Source organism: Struthio camelus, chromosome Z (assembly GCF_040807025.1).
Source record: "Struthio camelus isolate bStrCam1 chromosome Z, bStrCam1.hap1, whole genome shotgun sequence".
Classification (NCBI taxonomy): Eukaryota; Metazoa; Chordata; class Aves; order Struthioniformes; family Struthionidae; genus Struthio; species Struthio camelus.
This window is the reverse complement of record NC_090982.1, coordinates 54,276,213-54,296,728: the sequence shown is the minus strand read 5'-3', so window position 1 is coordinate 54,296,728 and position 20,516 is coordinate 54,276,213.

Here is a 20,516-nt window from a genome sequence, read left to right as displayed (position 1 = left end):
AAGCTGCTTATAACTTTTGATGGATTTCTTAACGTAGATGAAACAAGCACACAAATGGTGTGTGATAGCTTGTGGGAATTTGTAGTTACTGCAGCTACATGCCCGTTGCAATTAAAAGGAAAAAAAAAAAAACGCTACACAATTTTTTAGGGCTGACTATTGTGTTTGTCATTCAGAGGCTCCCTGGTGCTGACCTGAAATCATAGAAACTTTGCGTTAAAAATAAGTTCTAAAAATGAGAGAGGAAACTGTGTTTCAGAGTGCTTCCTAAGGGGGAAATAGGTTCTCTGGCTCTGTCTGATTGCTGCTGTAATTGTAGACTGCTGCATTAAAAAGCTATGACAGAAATATGAGGAAATACCGGGCCATAGAAAAATACAGGAAGGGCACTTATTAGCTCGGAGAAATTGCTTAAAATATTGGGAGAAATCTGCTGAGGTATAAGGAGAAGAACACATGGAAAGGGTACAATAGAAATCTGATAAACAAATAACCTTGGGATACCATAATATTCTGGTTTTTTATCAGATGTTTTCTTTTAACCGATTCAATACTCTTTGCCAGGGACTCGGCAGTTCTGTGAAAAATATTTTAGGGTTATTTTCATTTTTTAAATCAATTTTTAAGTGATCTGCTCTTTTATTCAGATACCTTAAAATTTTCATTTCATCCTTAGGTTCACTAGATGTTTATTCTCATGAAAGCTTTGTTTCATTTCCAGATAAGCTTTTAAAGGAGATCTAGTATATTTTCCCTCTGTTTAGTCTGATGCTTGAGAAATGTGTTGTTTTCATTGGCTCTTTTTGGTAGCGAACATTCATTTCAGTGATCTCTTGTGTTTAAGAATGTATGGTGAAAAGAGTTCAGCTCCTCCAGAACATATCTGTTATCTCTTTTGTTTGTGGCTGGAGGAAAAGTGATGCTCTTAAATGTGCCCTAAGCAGATGAATGTAACTGAGGCAGAGCAGCGCTTCGTGTGATTTTGGTTTTGCACATGTCCATTGGTAGCTTTCAGAATATAAAACTGTAACTAGTCAGGAGATCTTGGCTAGGATGGCACCCACTAGGATGCTGAGGGAACATTTTGCTGAATGACATTGGAAAACAGTTTTCCCGCTTTCTTTGAAATACTCATGCATCTGAAGTTCTGTATTTTTTGCTATTTATTGCAGTGGCACATCTGAATCCCTTATGTATCTTCTGTATTGCAAATATTACTTCTGGAAGCACTAAGCCTATGAAACAGGTTCCAGGAATGATGTGTAAGTGCTAGTGAAACAATAGTGAGACAACACTTCTGGCTCTGAAACATCAGTGATTGAGAGTACTGTGTTAGAGGAGATCAAAGTGAAGTGCAGAAATGACAGTAAAACATAAAAAGATTTAGCAGTATTCCACCAGTTGTTTAGCAGTGAATAAAACCTGGGAAGCGGCTTGCCTGGCGGCCGCTGGGGTCAGAAGGGTATGCTCGCCGTCAGAGATACCTACACTTTGTGAAGAGACACTGAATATCTTTAGACCTTCTGATTGCTTTTTGAAGCTTAGTCTTCTCTTCATTGGCTGTACGGCTGTATTTTAAGCTTGTCTCCACAGAAAAGGAACGTATGCGCATGGTGGCTCACTCCTAAGTTAATGTGAATGTTTTGGGCAGGTGAGTTAAAAATAATGCTGAGCGAATGGCAGTGTAGAAGGCAGAGCTGGAGAAGCTGATCAATAGTACGAATGACCTCAGACAAAATCATCCTTGCCTGAGTTCTGACCGCTCTTAACAAGCCAGTGTTTACTAGCATCCAGCACATTATTACCTCAGTATTTCCCATTATATATGTAATTGAACTAATGCTTCAGGAATCACTATGGTAAACGTTTTTGTTGATCTGTGAACTGCATCTTCATGTACTTGATGTCAGATTGCTGATGCCGGGTGAAATTCATAGGTAGCTGAGTTCCTGAGTTTCAAAATAGTAGTAGTAGTAGTAGTAGTAGTAATAGAAGCAACAGTAATAATAATAACAACGATAACAGCAACAGAACAACAAAACTTGTCATTTCTATGCTGTTTTTCCCGCACAGGCCTTAGAGCACTGTAGGTGCCACCAATTCATTTCATCTATTAAAGTGGTAGCAATGTAGTGCTCTAGCTTGTCTGTGATTTGGTCAGGAAGAATTTAGTACAAATTACAACCTGGAATTGTAGGAGTTGAGGCAAACTTTCTGACACACTCCTGTTTGGAAAGGGGGAGGAATGCAGTGCTGTAGCAACTTAAGGGGAGTGCTGAGATAAGTTTCTTGGCTATATTTCCCAATGCTGAACAGTGAGTGGAAAAAGCAGAGATGGAAATGATCTTTGAACCAACTCAGATGACCTTCTTCATGGCTCCTGTGTGTTCTATGTAATAGGGATACGTGGGGAATGAGAAACAGGAGTGTGCAAGCAGACTGAAAATCTGTGGCCCATTAAAGGGAAAGACGCAGGAGCAAAGAAAGAAATTAAAACAGAATGTAGTCCTGGAGGAAATGACAATTTCTTTCTCAAAGGAATCGCTGTGATGTAGCATGTGTTAAAACTTGTTTAACGTTCTCCAGGTAGCACATCAGTAGAAGCTAAGATAATGCAAGCCTTTCCATCCCATGACAACTCGTGCCTCCAGATGCAGCAGAGGCTCTAGCAGAAGATGGTTGAGAGGGAGATTAGGCATTGCAGTAAAGCCAAAAGCCAGTTCTTTTTGATTGACTGGTAATCTGTCGCTACACGTGCTGGATTTGTTACAGGAAAAATAAAAAGGAATTAAAAAAGACAGTTTGTTAAAATGGTAAGAACAAAAAATGCAACGAAATATGCAAAGAAATAGTGTCCATTTAGAAGCCATTTTAAAAGAATATGCTATATATCACACTGAAAGTCTGCATAGGTGCTTTGCTCTGTTGACAAGTAATTGGTGGGGTGGACATGCACTTATCTAACGTGCTGATGTTCTAGAGCGTTCTTGCTAAGATCTCTGCCATTTTTATGTACAAATAAAAAGGGACTTAATATATTGAAACATACCGAAGAAGCAGTGCTTCAGAGTCTGCCATTATATATAGGCACTCTGTGCCTATATTGAGAAGCCTCATTTTTTGCAAGGTTCGGGATCCAAACCCAGAGCTTGATTTCATATCTTGCCTTTAGCTCTACGTTAGCCTGAGCCCAATCCCAACTCTCAACACCAGTAACCTTGGAAGAACCAAACAGTGTATCTGCATTTTGCAGAGGCAGCCCGTATGATGACTTTTAAGGAGCCGTATGTTTTATATTACGTACAGCAAGTTACAGAATAGCTGAAATAATTTATCATTTTCTTTTAACTTCAAAATTAGAAAAATGTCTCCTAAACAAAGCCGTAGAATGTTATCTTACGTTGCTCGAGACACAAAATGCGATTGTAGGATAACAGTTAAATCAAATACACGTTTGAATGTAAATATTTTTTTGCAACCAGGTTGTTCAAAATAATATTCAGTTTTAAATTGTTCAATATACTTATTTATAGAACTTCGTGACTCATGACATCTGTTAAAAGTGAGTGATGTTTTAGGAAATAGTTTTAGGAATGATAAACATTTAGAGTAGTGAGTTAATTAAGGAAATGGTATTTATTTTGTTTGTGATAGCAAGCACTAAGTTTAAAAAGTCTGAAATCCTTGTGAGCATATATAAGCTGTGAAATATTTTGGAATGATGCACTAGCTGTATTTTCTGCTGCCTGTTGTTTGAATTACTTTCTACTGTAAAAGCCCAAATATGAACTGGGCTCTGAAGTTATGTTCAGAAATGTTGGGAGAGGGAAAATATTTTCGTATGCTATTTTATGTCATGTATAAGTTGCATTTGTAATGGGTCAAAATAGAGCTAGAACTTCCAAGAAGCCATGAGTTTCCCATAATTAAAGAACTTTGCATACCATCTAGGCAAGAATCTTAAAATTTATTATTATTCCTTTGTGCGATCCCACAGATTTGCCTGAAACTACCATAATCATGACAGATTGGTTACCCTTGCAAATTCTGTTACAGCATCAATTGAATATCTTCTGCAAAATGATCATCATCAGGTAATAGTAATCTAAAAATCTGAAAATAAAAAAGAATATATCTTTCCGCTCTTGCTTTTAGCTATTTCTTCAATCTGACATTTGAAAGAAAATCAAGTTTCATGGATGACTGTCATTAGCCTAGGATGGCTAGATCACGGTTTTGTGACAAGTTTCAGAGAAGTCCCCCAGAGAACTTCTATTTTCGCTAAGATGCAGAACCTGAAAAAATATCTTCTCACTCTTTTTATTTTCTATCCCTGCTCAGCAATTCTCCAAGTCCCATGAGAATTTCTCTGGTTTCCTCTGTCAAAATCTTGGGAATCTGCTGTTTGCCTTTTTTGACTTCCTCACATGTAGGGTGCTATATAAGTGTAAAGTATGATTATTTCTTTAAGAGATATGAATGGAAGTTCCAGAAGACTGATTCACTTAGAGTTCAAGCCTTTCCTAAGGGTTTGGATGGAGTGAATTAATTTTTTTTCTCCCTCTCTCTGTAAGAAAGCAACCACACAAATAAGGTAGTGATTCCCACATCCTGCTGCCTCCACAAATGCTACTAAATGTGAAATCACAAAATTTTATTTCTTGTGATTTATGCAAATCTAGATTTAGCAAAAGCAAGGAATTACAGGTGACATTGAAGGAACATTCTAGAATTAATTTTTTTGCTACCAACAATCAACGTGAGAAATAGTTTGCTATTGGCAATCTGTAAATCAGGACCAGGATCTTGCTAGAGGATATGCTGGCGCCCAACTACTCAAAATGCAGCAACAAACCACTCGCATTCTGGTCCTGGCGTATTTCTCACAGTATCCCTGATCTTGAAACCTCCGTGACCACATTCTTAAATCACACTGAAATCACTGCATTTTAAACATGCTTAAAAGAAAAGAGGTTTTAACAGTTTTCTGAATAAAGACAGATTTAGGTGTATGCTTAACTGATTTTTCTGAACTAGAGCATTATCATGAAACTGGCTAATGAACTGATTTCATTGCTGAGAAGAGGCATAGAATTGAACCAGTAAAGAAGAAGCTGTATTTCATCCTCACACAGCAGTGATGAGCAAGTTAACAGTCTATGTGCTGCAGGGCTGTCTGGGGGTAGTTTGTATGTTATCTGAAAAACATAACATAGAAGTTATCCATCAGAAAAGTGTGCTGACTTACCGTCTCCTTAAACTTCATGTCTGTTCTTCTTTCTCCTCTTAATCCATTTCAGTTAAATACTACTTTCACTGCATCAAAAAAGCAGCACAATGTGGTGAAACCCCACAGACGACATAATCTTTTTTTCAAAAATTCTTCTGCCAGATCCTGCTTTTATTGACACTGGCATGCATCATGACTAAGAATTAATTGCTTAGCATTTGTGCTGGATAGAAACACAGTGCTTAGGATCACATTCACTAGCATTAAGACTTTTAGCAGCCACCTTTTTTTAATCATGTGTTTGACAGTTCAGTGGCAAAATCTTTAAGAAATGTGTATAAGGACTGGGATTGATAAGGTACATCTAAAGCCAACCAATTTATTTGCTTTAATTTAATTGTTATTGCCGTCAAGTTAGCTGTAAAATATTAACATAGTATAACAGTTTAAGTAAATGCCAGCATCAAAGGAATCCCAGCCCATGATTGACACTAGATACTTTCCTTGCATGACTTTCACTCCCCAAACAGCAGAAAGAAGAAAACCTCTTGGGAACGCTGGCAACTCTTCTAACTCAGAGCAGCCGTCAGGATTCTCTAATTTAAACTGCAGCAAGATCAGTACTAAATTAAGACAAGAGCAAAGGTAGTTTATAGCCATCTTGTTCCCCTCTCTGAGCCTCACTGAATTCTGCTCTGTTGCAGCCTGTAGCTGGTTTGAGCTTTTTTCTTATTGCTCTGCTTTTTAAATTAATTTATAGCCCACTGGTAGGCAATGCCGATAGATATAAAGCCCCGTTCATGACTTTTTTCTCCTTGATGCTTACTACTTCATGCAGTGTTCCCAGGCACAGGGAATATATCCAACACTGGTTCTACCTGGAATAAGACAGCATGTGTAGCATCGCAAAAAGTGAAATCAACAGAATAACCTGGGCTGAAATCAACAGCATTCTGAATTCATAATATTCACCCTCTCACCGACTGTGCCCTCAAAGCTAGTTTCACCAACTCATACAGTACTGAGCCCAAGCCCATGCAGTGGCTTACTGTGTCTTGTCTTTCCTGTTTCGGTGTAACTAAGAACACAGTAAAAGGCAGGGTGGTGATACTAGCTCTTGACTTTATTTATTTGCCATTACTGTACAAGCCAACTGTACAGTCAGCCTTGAAGTTTCTCCAATATAGTGCAACCCAGCAGCATTGCATTGAATGGTATCAGGCTTAAGAGATACAGGCCAATAAACGTCATTTCTGTTGTCAACTTTGTGATCTGATGGTAGCAGAATTGTAGGCTGGGGAAGATGTCTACTGATACTTGAAGTGCAGTTGAAGAATGAACTAGGGTGTGTATTTACCTTTTAAATAGATTATAACTTATTTCGTCAGCTGAAACTTATTTTTCATCAGCTGAAAAAAATACAGTTCTGTTTTTTGTTTCTTTAGAATTAACTAGTTGTTGGCCTGGTGAGACCTCTCTGCTATGTGACCTGTCTATTGGCAAGCTACTAATGGCCAAATATATTTGCTACTGAATATAAAGAACAAGTCAGATTAAATCGTACATGTCTGTTCAAAATTAGTTGCACGCTGATGGGTTTTTTTTTTTTTTTTTTAGAACAAACGAGCATTAGCTTTAGGTTAGAACAGAATACCAGCTCGCTGTTTGGAAAACTGGCACATCCTGTTCTCCATTCCTCTGTTTAATATCTTAACTGCTACAGGTTGCTTCAGTCAGTTTTGCTGTTCAGTCCCATTTAGGCAGGCTTGAGTTGCAAGGGGTACCCCTAGGACCAGTTAGTGGGACATATGCTTGTACAAATGGAGACTCTTTGGCGAGGCCTGATGGCAGGAAGGAAGATCTGTGAACAAGCCCATGGCAAAGCTGGTATAAAGTTTGAGATAAACAATCAGATTTAACCGCCTCCTGTTTACTCCTAAAGCAAAAAAATGCCATTTTCTAGATTCTTTATTTTTTCCTGTAATCCTTACAAGTGCTCTTTCTGTTCTCACTAAGTGAAAAGATTTAAAAAAATACAAGGTTATGTGGGGAGGTGAGGTGAATCATACAGAGCCTTTCATGTATGTTATGCCCCAGGTGTATAATACAAAATGCTTTGTGGAGCGAGCACTTCAGATTTGGATTTCAGTATGAAGGCAGTGCGTGCATACTTTATTGAGGGTTTTAACTTCCCCGTTTCAAAGGAAAATTATTTAAAGCTTGGGAATACAGCAACATGTTAGCCTAAGGTTTAAAGAACTGCCACTCCACATCAGTAGCTGGAGATTTGGCCTTTGGTCAAAGACTGACTTGTAAATAACCTATTCTTCTATTATTATTTTTTAAACTGTTTCTGTGACTTTTATGTACATTTCCAGAGGGGATGATCAGTTAGGGTTCCCATTTTTAAGAAGGCTCCATCAGGACATTTACTGACAGTGAACACCAGGGTATTTCAGATTTGAGAAGTTGTCTTGAGGCACTGGGTGACCTGATCCCTTAATCCATTTTGGAGGACTATACTCAGCTAGCACACCATTTATTTTATGTATTCTCTCTGCTAGATTTACTTTTATGTGGGTTTCTTTTGTTCAGATCCCCTGCCTTACTCTGACAGAAACCAGTGAAGTTTTGATCAGCACAAAAATCAGGACATATTGAATCCTTTCACATTTGAAAAATGGTATCTCTGCTTAAATCGAATGTATGATACATTCACGGCTGATTTAGAATCGCATTGGACCTTGGGCAAGCAGTGTCTCTATTCTGTGCGGTCAGAGGAATGCGTGTCTGCCAGCCCTATTAAAACACTAGGCTTTTACAGCCTTTCTCACTACCAGCCTGCATAAAACTTTAGGACTGCACAATAGCAATAATGCTTGCTTATGTTCAGTGTGAGAATGAATAAATGAATGTTAAATCTCAGGAAAATGTTTTAGTTATTGTTATTATGCAGTAATTTCATATAATAGTTGTGCTTGATGGCAGACTTCAGGTAAGTTCAGGTAGCTACAGCCATAGCAAGCAAGAAATGCTTTATTAAATATTAAATAAATGCAGATTTAAGAACCTTCCTGTTACCTATGTCTGGTACTACAGAGGGCAACAGAAACACAGGTATTAGGGAAAAGCAAGTTTTATTTGTAAATGTGTTGTTAAAATAGCTGTCTAAGTCAGTTCATTGCAGTGTCGCAACCTATGCTCTCTGTTACCCCCCTGCAAATCCTGTGTGATATCTGGCAACAAACAAATATTATTTGGGTTTTACATTGGTGTTACTGAGGTGTTATTTGGCCAGAGGTGTATATAAATGAGGCAATTTATTACTATCTAGTATAAGCAAAAGTCCAGGAGTTTGTTCAGTACCTGAAGGAGTTCCAGGGGTTGCACCGATACTCTTATCAGTATTCCGCGTCAGTGCCACAGACTGAAGGAAGAAAAACGCCAAACTGTGAGAAACAAATGGGTACTCTAAAAGGGAGAAAAGGGATTTCTTAACTGAGCTGAGGATTTTCTGGTTTTCTATCACGCTTCCTTTCTCGCTTATAAACTGGATCCTTATCCCAGCCTACCAAAAGATAGGCGATCACTATGTGCATGTAGGTTCCATTAATTTTGGTGGAAGCTGTACACGTGAAAGAAGTGAAGATTAGCTCTTCAGAACAGGTAATTGGTATGAAATGCTGGTTGCATACTGTCAGTTGTGTCTCCTTTGGCCACAGCTGTTTCAGCTGATATTTACTCTTCCATAAGCAGCTAACCAGCATGTGTATGCAGTTCATCCACATGTCATTCAGCAAAAAAGACATAGACAAAAGCAGTATTCTGCTAACAATGAACAAACATTGTCCAGTTGCTGTGGGAGGCCCCTAATGGAACCACAGTAGTTATTCCTGTATGTAAGAAGTAGATGGGAATTATGGGTTTCTTCACAAAGCTTTATTCTGTGGTAGATGCACAGTGAACACTGTTATAGATAAGTATTTCCAGGTGGGATATTTATGGATGTTGTAAGAATCTTTCCCGTTGTGATTTAGCCTGCTTTTAGTCTTTACCAAGCTGTAGAGACCCATATAAAATTTGAAATTAGACTGTCATTTCCTATAGCTTTGTTAAATTCAGCGAAGGCTAATGTATCAAAGTTTCCGGTGGTTCTAATTTGTCCTAATTAGTTCCCCAATGTATAGATATGTCTGGTTTGGCAGGTGGGAGAGCGCTGAGGATCCTTGTTGTGAAAATATTCCTCCAGTAATCTATGTCTACCTGGAAGGTGTTTAATGACTTCTAAACCTGAGGTACAATCTGAACAGCTTTGCCACGTCTACCTATGCTTTGGAAAAAAAGAGAACAGTTAGCGTTCATGTAAGATCTCCCATTTAATAGCTCTGATGGTTGAGTCCTTCCACGTAGGCGTGGAAGGCATCAGCAGTTCAACGTTTTCCAGCTTTCTACCAACGCCTTTCAGTTCTGGCCTTCTACTGAACTGTTGGTCAGGTTGTCTTTTGCAAAGAGACCAAGACTTTGCAATATAGGCAATATAGGAGCCTAAAACATATTCTCAAGAATGATCAGGGAAGAAAAGACTCTAAGTTTTGCAATAGCTTGTGAAAATGTAATTGAGAATTATTGTCTAGATATCACATGGGCTTTGGCAAAGAGCACATGAAAAACCACTGCTAGTTTTTGAAAGTCAGTCCACTTGCTTAGACTCCAGGGCCTACTTTTGAGCTTCAAGCTTTGTAAGTCTTGGTCAGTATCTTAAGCCAGCAGGCACAGAGGCCTAATGACAGGTTCCTTTATTTATTTTTTTTTTTTAACCGTTTCTTACCACATGTGTAAGAGCATTGCAGGAGCAAGTGAGGTTACTCCATGTCCCAGCCCAGAGTTCAGGAACAGAAGGGGCCACTGGCTTGGTGGAATTGCTGTGCTAAGTTGGAGATGGTGCAAAGAAACAAATAATCATTACCTGCCACCTACAAGAAACAGAACACAGTGTTAATCCTGTTTGTGCTGCTATTATAGTCAGCTGGGAAGTGAATCAGAGGTCATATTATCAGACTTAGAAAAGAAACTATACATTACTTTCTCATGTTTGTGTAAATGTTTCCTCCTCTTTCCTGTCAGGCAAGTGGCTTTAGCAGTTTGGAGACAGAAAGAGCTCTTCTTGAATACACAGTAGTATTGAAAAAGCCCTCTGGGAGTAAATTATAGAAATAACTAAATATTAATTTCATTTTGAAAAATTTAATCCAGTCTTTTAAGATGTAGTGTTTACAATAGCTGCTGTTTTACTATTGCAGTGACATACGAAAGGGGCATTAATAGATTCGCTAGAGCCCAGATAGAAAACTAAAGGTAACATGTCAGGCACTCCAAACTCTTTATGCTGTGTGTTTTCTTAAAGTGTAGACTAGCTCTGTCTTTTCACTAACGTTGCACAGGTGAGGAAGCCAAATGTTCTGGGAGTCATCTCTGCGCAAATCCGTAGTCAGGAATAAGAACAGTAGCCGTCAGCAACACAGCAGTTACCATAATGGTTCACGCCCAGGTACCTCTCTATACCTGCGACTAGCAGTGACCAGTATCAGAGGGTCAGAGCTGCACCACAGTAAAAGAAGCAGGAGAACATCTTCCTAATCCCTAGATTGCCTTCTAGGCAAGAGTTGCCTACATGGTGTTGTGCAAGCTGTCAGCTCTGAGCGCTCAAGCTCTCTCGCTTGGCTCAGTTCTGCTCTAGCTGAACTACGTTGTGGGTGGCTGTTTCATGTCCAGTGGCATCAGAGTGCCTGCAGAGCAAGGTCGCATCTGCCTGATAGAGTCATGGAGAGTCATACCGTAATTTAGGGACTGGTGTAATACCTGAATGTGAGGCTTAATAGCCCTTCCAAAATGTTTGATATCTTTAATTCTACCCCTGATTCTTCTAGATATCCATATAAATGTCTAATTCTTTTTAAATCCTATTACTTTCTTGTCCTCCAAGAGTCTCTGCGATAAGGAGTTTCACAATTTTTATATATCTAATGTGAAAAATTATTTTCAGTTATGATTCTTGAATTTTCTACCTTGTGGTTTTATTGAATGCCCCCTTAACGCTTCTCTGATGGGCTAGAGGGAGTGGAAGCATGCGTTCTGCATTCTCTAGAGCATTTACTATCTTGTATGCTTGCGTGGTGTCTCTTCTCATGCATCTCCTGTCTAAGGTAAACAGTCCTAACCATTTTCACACTTGAAGACTCTTTTCTAAATTGCCATGTGTATCCTTTTTAAAATCAAGTTAACACGAGCATAGCTACTTCCCACGTCACAAAGGTGGAGGAATTCAAAAAAACTACCACACAGTAGCAAGTTACCCTACCACCTACTCCACAGTAAATGTCTGCATCCCACAGAAAAGGGGGTGTAGCATGAGGCAAGGTACTCCTAGAGTAGAGAAGAACCTGATACATTGGAGTTCTTCACAGTGCACACATGCCTAGATACCACAGAGCAGCTGACACAGGGTAGGCGCACCTAGGTAATCCATTTCTTTGCCAGAGCTGCCATGTCTCTGTATTGTGTTACTTAGGGACTGTAGAACTAGCTAGCCAAAACATGGCAACCAGTGGTGAAATTGCTGCGTCTGTCAGGTAAGTTGGATCTTCCCTGATTAGCTTCTATCTGTTACTTTTATACCACACCAGCTTAAACTAGGAGTAAATCCAATTAATCTGATTTAAAAAAATAGTATTCCAATAGACCTGGTAAGAAAGGGCAGTTAGAACTCAGTGGGGACACCGTGGGGCATAACAGGTTAGAAGTATTGCCCTGCTCTTTTGCTTCGTGATTACTGTTAACTGTTATTGTGGAGTTGAGTTGTTGCCTTGCTATTTCCAGTCAGTCATCTGCCTCCATTCATAACGTGCTGCAGGCATACCTATTAAGATTGTCCAGGCATTTTGTTTTTATAGCATCAGGTTCTGCATTATCAGAGTTGGTAAGTAAAACCACATGTATTAGCAATAATACCTTCTTCAGGGAGGTGGGGACTCTGATGTTGTTTGAGAATAATAATTTTTCACCATACGTGTAACTAATCAGAAGCTAATGTGACAAAATGTTGTATCCCCGAAGAGGAACATAGGTAACAATGAGCAGGTCATAGTTCTCCCTTTATTCAAAGAATCACTAAGAAATTTTGACCTCTTACATTCATATTAATTGTTGTATCTAATACAATATTTCCTTTTAGAACGTGAAGGTTTACTCTAGCATCCAGATAATCTCACGTATGAAACTGAGTATCATAATGCACTGGAGAAGAATACCTTGACGAAGTAGATTTTTCTGTTATTTCTGAATGACTTAGGAATTTTACTCTCTTATGCTTTGATCTGTTTCTGAAATTCAGTATAATATATGAAGTTGCCATGAATTTAAAATTCTTGATATCATATTCATAAAACAAACAACTGTGTTATTAATTATTGGTTAACTTGCAGACATCTGCAAAATATATTAACGTCTAACTACCACTATTTTTTTACATAGAGGTAGCAGATTTGCATATAAAATACTAAAAGACACAATCAAATACACTAGCACTTATATCACTTTAAACTTTTGGACTCGTGTGTGTGACTGAATTGGACATGCCTCCTTTTTATGTTGTATTGAATTGTACTTTAAATTATAGAATTAAATGCTCAAAGCAGAAACCTTGTCAGCTACAATGTCACTGAATCAAATGCTGTAAAGATGAAGTAGCCCTGCTGTTATTTCTGTCAAAGCCTTCTGGCTATACTTCACATTTGGTGCCTTTATTTGTTCCTCTATTTCTATTTTGCTAAATAAAATGTTGAAGCAACAGCATACAGTGTGAAACACAGACTGTAAATATAAGCAGTGAACTTCGGCAGAGGTTGAGCATATGAAACAAATACCACGTGGTTTGGAATTCTCCCCAATTTGGCAAACGCAAGTAATAATAATTTCCAAAGAAATATGTGAAAGTGTATATCAAAACTAAACTAGTGCTGTTATGGCATGTGGGCTATAAAATAGTTATAAAACAGGTAATGGAGTCTCATGCTAACATCCCATACCCAGAAATCTCCCAGGAGTTACAGGATGATTTTGGAGTACTTTCTGGTTTTTCATAGGTCCCTAAGTCTTTTTGCCTCCCAGAAACACAATTGTGAGTCATTTATATCTCTGCTTAATGTTATTGTGAATATACACAGAGGCGGTACTACTCAGAATGAAAGAATATCTTAAGATATTATGTTGTTACTGCATTATATTTTTCTTAGGTTACAAAGTGCTCTTTTAGAAAATGTTCTAAATAATTATGCTTCATTTTGCAAAATAAAAATAGCATCTTGTATTCAGTTGCTATGATTTCTTTCAAGAGAAGGAGCTGTTATCTAGTAGTCAGTGAACAAAGAGCTTTGCAGATGAGCTGATTACGCTCTTACTTCATTTTTTAAGACATACTTACAGTAACACTGGTCTGAAGTTTTAAAAAAAATGCCTGTCTGCTTTATGCCTAAAATTCAACTGCAAATCACCTGAAATTGTACATCAAAATAATCATGCACGCTGTAGGGTGCCTCTTCTTCTAGTTTTTCATGTTTTGTTGGTTTTTGCATGGAAAGGGTCTTTTCCTGACAAATTTACCATAGTCAAATAGGACGAATTTGGGGGGGACTGGCTGCCGCTAAGCTGTGGATTCGACAAACAATTGCAGCAGTGAGTTTTTATCAGTGACTGACTACAGTATTGTTCTGGGAATGTCAACAAAATGGCTCAGTGTTACGCAGAGATATTCAAGTTAGCTGTTACAGGTAAAGCTAGGTATGGTAATAGACGGACTATGTGACTCTGCTAGCCTTACAAAGGTATGTCTGCCTAATACCGTGCTGTGCTATGTAGACATGCTTATGAACCAAAATGCCATCAGTTCTAGATGCCTTAAGTTTTAGCAGTAGAAATACAAACTGTGCTGCATTAGTTTCCCACAGCATAGCACATGTTCTGTTGTATGTGCCCTGTACATTAGCCTAATTGTCTGCTGTATCTGGATGAACATGTAAGTCCCACAGCCCTCCGGTGAACAGGTAATGCACCCAGTCCTTTATATTACCCTCCTGCGAAGCCAAAAGCAGTTTAACTGATTCTCAGTGGTCCCCCTGGAACGATACAAGAAGAGTGCCTGACTAATTACATTGTCCCTTGTGAAATTTCTGTGTGGCCAACAAGTCAAGTCTTTGCGTCACTTATGCTTCCTGTTTGCTAGTGCTGGAATTGTCTTTAATGAAAGCAGGTTTGGATCCGTAAGCCATGCACTGGGAATGATGTCCCTGAACGGCTTCTAGCCTGTCGTCTTCAAAAAAGGTGAAATTTTAATCTCCGTAATTATTGTTCTAATTTAAGATGATACAATTGACTAAATTACAGACAGCTTCTCGAGAACATGATAACTGTAGTACTTCACCTCTGGCAGTGGAAGACTTTAATCTTAAATGACATAGATTCCAAACCTCAATATTTGTATTCTGAGACCCGATCCTTACCTCACGCTGCGCAGTATGTGAAGTAAATCATTTGGCTACCTGGAGAAATTTACCTTCCACTTTCCAGAATCCTTGCGAATGCTAGACTTTTGAGTATCACTCATGAAGGGGTACCCTTCTTTCTCTTTTCCCCCATGGAAACACCAGAGTTTTATTTGTGATTTAACTGATTGCCACTTCTCCAGGAATCCACTGAGCAAACTTTTTCCTCAAACCGGGCTCACCTGAGGCACAGACACCAAGGCACTCAGAACATACAGCTGTACTTTTAAACCCAACATATGCTTGTTTGCTCAGTGCTGACACAAAAGTTTTGCTCAGGAAGATCTAAAACAAGGGGATAGCTTAAAAAAATGTTCTCAAGCATGAGATAGAACTGAATGTGCTTAAAAAGAAATGAATTAGAGCAAAACTCCTACCAACATTTCTCAACCTGGGAAAGTTACTGTGATTCAATTCCTATTCTACAAGCTGGCTCAGCTATGACCTTGACCCCTTTATCTGAAGCTTTAAAAAGTGAATGCATCTAGAGAGGATGTGGCTTTCTGCCGGTCTGGTAAATTAGATATAGCCCCTCCAAATGTATTCAGGCACATATTTAGATAGATGCAGAAACAGACAGATGGTTGTAACTTAGCCTATGATCAAAAGGGAAAAAAGAATCAGTCTCCAAAAAAACCCATTGTATTTTTTAACACTTTCTTCTCCATCATTTTTCCTAGCCAATTCTTATTCTGTATGTTCAGTATTCTACAATCTTCAACTGCAATTACAGTTTATTAATAATTAATTGATTCTTAATTCTTTTGCGTCTTCTAGCATTTGTAATATCCTGAACGATAATGATACAGTTGTGGCCTGGAAGGAAAGGAGAAAATCTTTAATTAAAAAATGTTTGATTTTCAGTTTTAAAACTATAATTTCTCCAAATGTAAGAGCTTTATTCGAGACACTCTGTAGTAGCATGCATTATTTTTAATCAAGATATCCTTTCATATTTGCATCATAATCTTATGGCTCCTGTGCCGTGAAAAAGGAGCATAACATTACCATTTAGTGGTTGCGCTCTGCCTTCATTTATGTGTTTCACCTTTAAATATTTACTTGGCAGCCTACTTGGATTCAAATATACCTGCAGTTGGAGAAAATAAAGTGTGCCATATAACTCAACCCAGCCATAATTTGTGGAAAATTTACATGAGCAGATTGACATAATTTATGTTCCAAGTTTAACCTAGAGTCAAGAAACAGCAGGTATGAGTCACCCACTATTTGCCTGCGTGTGGTAATACTCAACATATAAGACATGATCCCAGAAGGAGTTTTCTCTTTTGATGTTGCTTTTTGACCTTGCAGAGTGTGTGAAACTAAATCCTTTATAAAATACGGTGAATCTATAAAGACTTCTGAGTGTATTTTATGTACGTCCAGTTGGTGTTTGACAAGCAGACTATATTTCCCTCCCTGTTTAAAAACTGCTAAAAGAGCTTACACGACGGAAACTCCATTGGAGGGAAGCAGATCACCCTGTCAAGGGCTATATGTGTGTATATATTAAGAAAGAAGGCAGCTTGCTGACAAAAAGGCCATGTTCTTTATTCATGCTAGTCCTTCCACTAATTTTAAGGGGACAGCTCTGGTACAGAAGTGTTTGTGAGGAATTAATGCTATGTATAGCAGGAGATGGGCTACCTTAGGCCCTATATGCTGAGTTCTTTGTCCTCCTAATCGTAAGAGGATTACGTAGAGTGTGAGGATTTCCAAGACTCTCTCTCCTTGCGCCCAGTTATTGCATATGTTCTGTCAGTGGTTATAGTAAGATGTGTTTAACAGCAGATGGACAACTTGCAGTGTGCGTTGTGATATCCACATTGTGTGTACTTGTAGCAATTTTGCTCTTCTTGCTTTAATTTTTACTATACATCATCACCATCATCCAGCTCACAGAGAAGTCGGCAATGACAGGTAATGCCAGGCAGGTTCGTATTTTAACCTCAGTTGTGGTGTATTTTTAATTATTACTTCTGTATTGAGGAGCAGATGCAAATCCAGGGTCAAACCTGCAGGACTGTTTTTCAGATGTTCTACGGCTTTGGAAACTGGGTGCCTAAATAAGAATTTAGGTGGCTACTTCGGACATGCAAATTTGGAAAATGCGGGTGGGAGGGAGAGTATGTATTCTACTCAGAGTGCACAAGCTCAGCTAGCTCAAAGAGCAGGGGAGATGGGGATTACTAAAGCGCATAAGGAATCAGAGGAGGAAGATTATTCGTATGCCTATAGACTTGTAATAAGTAAGTACAGCCTGTTCCTGTTTGAAAAGAGGAATCAGTTCATCCTTTTTTTCCCCTGGATGTGTTTGTGAAAATCATAAGGTAGGTAATGTCACTGCCGACACAATGCCTGCATCACTCTTCTGTGGGTTCTTCAGACCCAAAGGCACATTAGCATTTCAGTATGTCGCGTTCAGATTAGATCTGTAGAATTATTTCTTATTATAGCAAACTAAAGTATCATCTTGGAGTTTGAGAATTCTCCAAACTAGCAGGCTATTGGCATATCCTGACAGTTTGCTGCTTTGACTTTCGTTTTCCAGAGTGAGCTGCGTTCACTTAAGTGCTGCCAAGGTTCTTCAAAGCGTTTGAATGAAACTCTTCATAAAACAAACAAAAAATCCATTACCAGCAGCCACCAAATGTTGTAGACTTGACAAATGGCCAACCTGGTAACCTAAAGGAAATTTGCTGAGTTGAAGAGTGCCTCTTGTGAAGGTGCTGTTTACTTAAGCAATGTGTGTATACACTGCAGTATCACCGTTTTGAAAGTCTGGGTTCAGCCAGGCTGCTAATTAAAGTACAGCATCAATCCTGTGTGTTTTAGAACGGATTTGTAAATCCAGTGCTGTCAGCTCGCTCAAGATCTGAATTCGTTATTATAATAATGTTTCAAGTTGTGTTGTCTGAGTCAGCTGACTTGGCCCGTCCCAGCAGCCGCTCTTGCACAGCTAAGGCTTAGAGGCACTTGCCACTGAAAGGCTCAGCAGCAGCTACTCTTATCACGGTTTGCCCCAGCAGTAGTCACCTACTGTAGTCACTCCATTGAAAATTGAAGAGGAGCACTCTGATAGGAAAATCAGAATAAATTTTATACATATTTAAAGCTGAAATTACAAACCTCAAATACATATGCAGGACTGTAAGATATTGACTAAGTAGATTAGTATTGGAAAGCGCCTTAATAAAAGAAATCTTTGGCAACTTATGTTGAAGTGCTGAAAAAGCCCACAGGGGTTAAAAACTTTTTAAAAATCATTATTTAATAAGAAAGCTGTACCCTTTCCAAAGCAAGTATTCCCTCCTCCCAAGACACTTAGTTTGTTTAATGTATTCAGCCTTTATGAAAACATTGGCCTTGTTCTGCACACAGTTGTTTTGGTAATGCTTGGTATTGTTTGGGGGGATTGGGTTGTTTGTTTTTTGTTTTGCACAGGGACTAACTGAGCAGCCACTGGTCTCCATTTCGTTTGCAAATACGCAGTGCTCTGTCAGTAAGGAGCTGTGTAGGGGGTTGCCGTTTTCCCATTTGTTCCTTTAAATCTGGGAGCTTCTCTGATTTCTCTGCTTGGACTGATACATCGCTCAGCTGGCAGGCTCCTAAATGTTGCCATAACGTCCTTTTACCCGGGCCCTGAAGAAATGAGGTAGTCGTAGTTTCATTTGTCTTCAGGTAGGTAAAGATTTAAACCTGAAGGTGGTTCAAAAGTGGGACTTCCCTGATGCCTTTCAGCTTCAGGATCACTGTGTCAGTCACAGCACCAGGGCCCAGGCGAGGCCAGCAAATATGACTCTTCTCTGGATCTCCTGCCGCAGCCCCATTTTGAACCATCCAACCTCTGCTTCTGAGCTGCTTCTGGAGCTGCCGCAGGAGACGTGATCTGGGAACCGTTGGCCTTGCCAGGTTTTACACGGTCTCCTTTCCTTTGCAGCAGTGGAGCAGGCTTGCACGGAAGAGCAGAAGGAGCTAGCTGCTGCCAGGACAGACAGGGCAGGAGGCAACGCGGCCAGGGGGACAGCGGCACCGCGGAGCTGCTGGTGGGTGCCTCGCCTCCTCCCACTTCCATAGCCCTACAAACTGCCCAAGGGCACAACGCAGAGCTGGAGGGTAATCTCAGGTTCGGGAGCCAGTAGTACTTGCAATACCATGCCTTTCCTGATAAACCGATCTCAGGAGATTGTTACTGTTTTATTGCTGCTCTTCTTACAGGATTATGGCCCTGGGAAATCCAAACCTGAACACTAGCCGTGGTTAGAAGTAGATGAAGTAAACACAATTTAAATGTAATGGAAGCATCTACCTCCATAGTCCGTCACTGTGTAAAACCAAGCTACAGCTACCTGAAACAGAATTAGAAATCCAGCTTGTTCTGTGCACCGCTATAGCCTCGTTGAAGGTGGTAGCAGTAATGGAGTGAGGAGGGTGAACAGAGTGGAGCACAAATATTTTGCTTTGAGTTACTTGCAAATACCGTGTCATGAAAGGGGAATTTCACACCTCACTTATTAATATTGTAGCCAAGAAATAAGAAATACATTTGCCTTCAGTGGGCTCAAGTTTTCCCAGTTGCTGGTTCAGCTGAATCTCCCCTACAACAATATTTATATAGGCCCTACAAATGAAGAAATGTCTTATCCAGTCCGGATGTATGAATTTCAAGATGCTTTTAATGCCCAAGTCAAGCTGTGTGTCTTCACAAAGAAAACTATACTATTTATGATGGCATACATGTGGAATTCAGGAACCTAGAGATTTGTATGAGGAAGTGAAATGCTGGTAACACCTCTTTCAGTCCTTGAAGGACAGATTGTGTGCACAGCAGATGTCTTTTCTGTGGAACATTGTTCAAAGGGGCATTGTACTCCTGGCCCCTGTTTGATTGCCTCTAGCTATCATCCTAGTGACCAGGAAAGAAGGCTGTGAAGCAACTCAAGCATGTATATACCGGTAGTAAATAAGTATTAATGATACAATCCTTCCCTCTGCAACATACAAAAAATAAGCATTTTTATCATGTTATTTTAATAGGACGTTTTCAACTACGTTTGGGTTTGGGGCATGCTAGGTAAAATACTGACATGCCCACACTCACATTTTCTTCCATACAATTTTTAAAAATGTCACAAAAAATGATGTGTGTGTCAGAGAGTGGTTTTATCCTCATCCCCCAGAGAGAAAAGAGTTACACCTTCCTTTAAGCACCAATGCAATCTGAAAGTGTAGGAAAAAAGATCCATTTGCTAATAGTATATTTTCCATGTCAAAAGTTGTGTTAAAAATATATATGTATATATTCAGCCCCAGAAACCTCTACAGATTTTTGTTACCCTGCAGTACATTGAAATATTAACAGAAATTGCCTCTATAGTTATTTCCTTTTAAAATGCTGTAAGAATACTCATTCTTCCGGTATTTTAGTGAACAACAGAAGATTTTCCTCTTAGAAAGGAAAATGATTCTATTTAACTCTGTTAGTGTCCTAAGGGAATCCTGCATGATAATATTTATTTCTTCTGGGAGACATTCTAGATGCAAAAAAAATGGAGCTTGGCCACTGGGCAATGATAGAAGGGCAGCTCTGAGTCCAAGACTGTATTTTATGCTAGTTGCTACAGTCAAAGCTTTTGTCTCCTGCAGAATAGCTATTCTGTAGTGAAGAGAGTATGGAGACCTACAAA